Genomic DNA, 2,392 nt, shown 5'->3' with positions numbered 1-2,392 from the left:
TGCTGCTTTCTTGAGGAAGGAATGCAGCTGTTAACTGCATCTGTCCTTTAAACCCAGGAGCATTTCACTTTTCTCAAGGTGATGAGCTCTTAAGGCATTAGGACTTGGGTTATTTTATGAAATTGAAAACTCTTTTATGCTTACAGATACAGTATTTTCATAAGTAATCAAGGGGAAGTATACCCAGTATACCAAGAGGAGAAAGATTTAGACTAGTGCTAAATACTCCTTTGAAGTTTTTTGTTATCCTCAAATTACCTGTGGCATTCTACAGACTTTCCAGAAGTCTTCTGAGTATGTGTTCCTGAGTATGTACAAGTGTCACACTCAGATACTGGGATGTAGTTGCACATGGTAATGCTAGAGAGGAAAAATCAGCTTTAAGGTAGCTTCATAAATAGCTTCCAATGCTAACACGAGGGAAGATGTGTTGGATGGTAACAATATTCTTGGATGCTGTAGAAGTATGCAATAAATGGCACAGCTGGTCCTTGGGGAGGCGAGACTGCAGCCAAGATGTAGGAATTCAGACTCCTTGTGCAGCTCTGACAGATCATTTGTGTACTTTTCCTCTCACACAGGAGATAAATCTGTCTCTGGGGACTTGATGTCGTGTGCTTGATTTAAAAGTGCTTTAGGGCCATGAAGCACAAAGTGATTAAAGAAGTGCTGTGCTATTAAACCAGCGGTTCTTATACCCAGTTCAGAAGTGTTGCTAATAAGATATCATTTCCTCTCTTTCCAATTAACATTCCTTTCTATTGAATACTATTTTATTACCTGATAGCATAAGGAAATACCTTGCATTTCATCAGTGAGAGACTTGTTTCAGGCTCTGGGGTGTTACAAGGAGGTGTATAAGAGTGTATTTACTGTCCCCATATAAGAACGTGGTTCTTGTCCTGTGAGGTGCAGTGAGCTCCAGAGTGCTCTCGTGAGCACCTGGCAGTGCCCAGGTACTGATAAAGGCCTTTTTGTAATCACCAATGGAACGGCAGCGCTCAGAGCTGAGGAACAGAGAGCAGCAGCTGATGTGGAAGGAGCCAGAGAAGGCAGGGACACCATCCAGTGCAGAGGTTGTGCTTTTATAAATGGCATTTGGTTGGTGTGCTTACAGCACACAAAGCTGCTGTGCATCACAGTCTGTCCTGTCTAAACCAGGGCTGGAAGTGGCCTGATAGCCACAGCTGCAAGAGAAAATGGAGAAAAAATAAAGGGCAGGAAGCAAATAGGAGATTAACTAATGAAGGAGGTGAGAGTCCCAAACACTGCAGAAAGTGTTTCAATATAATTTAACTAAGTCTGCCATGGCCACAAGTTTGTCTGCTCCATGAAGCTGTATGAGCTGGTCAAAGAAGAGATCCTATCTCTAACTGCAAGCCTGGTCCCTTTCGACCCTCATAGCTGTGGTGGTAGATTCTAGGCATGAGAAGAGTATTCTTCTTGTGAGACGCTGGAATTTCTCAAGACTTTTTGCCTTTTTTTTCTTTCTTTTGCTTCTTTCCTATTGTTCTGGATATTGTGTACTCAATTAAAAAAAAAAGTGGGATTCTCTTTTCTGTTGGAGGGCACAAATGATTTGAAATTCTGAAAATACTGAGGAGTTGAATATAAAAACAGATTTCTCTGACTTCATGAATGCTGCATGAGGTTGCATAAAATGTTTGGTGTTGTAATTCTGAAATTTAAAAACCTAATTGCTTAAATCTTGTGAAAACCTTGTTACTTAGTCTGCTATTCATACTCTTTGTCCTGTGCAGCAAAATGAGAAAAGTAAATATATTTTTGCACACTCATGAGTTTATAAGTGAGATAAAACTTAAAAAATTACTCGCAAAAAACCATTTGAGTTTTATTAAACATTGAAATGCTACTAACTGTCTTTCAAATATGCTTCAGGTGGTCAATACCTGGCTCTCTACAGTGTAGAAAGGAACACGGAAAGGAAGGATACAAGGACAGGACCTGGTTGTGAGCTGGGCACGTCTCTGACCTCAGATCCTTTCCATACCCAGAAACGGGGACAGAGAAATTCCGAGCACCTTGGGGCTCCATTTTCCTCTGCAGCCCTTTAACCTCCCGGTGACTAAAGCCGGAGCCGAGCCCGCCCCGCTCCCGCCCGCACCGCCGGGTGCCGCGCTCGGCGCGCTGAGCTCAGCCGGGCCCGGAGCGCGCCGGGAGCGCTCGGGATGAACAGGGAGCGCTCGGGACGGACCGGGGGCGCTCGGCATGGACCGGAGGGGCCGGGAGCGCTCGGGATGAACAGGGAGCGCTCGGGACGGACCGGGGGCGCTCGGCATGGACCGGAGGCGCCGGGAGCGCTCGGGATGAACAGGGAGCGCTCGGGATGAACAGGGAGCGCTCGGGATGCACCGAGAACGCTCGGCATGGA

This window comes from Geospiza fortis, unplaced genomic scaffold (assembly GCF_000277835.1).
Source record: "Geospiza fortis unplaced genomic scaffold, GeoFor_1.0 scaffold361, whole genome shotgun sequence".
NCBI lineage: Eukaryota > Metazoa > Chordata > Aves > Passeriformes > Thraupidae > Geospiza > Geospiza fortis.
This window is presented reverse-complemented; position numbering follows the sequence as displayed.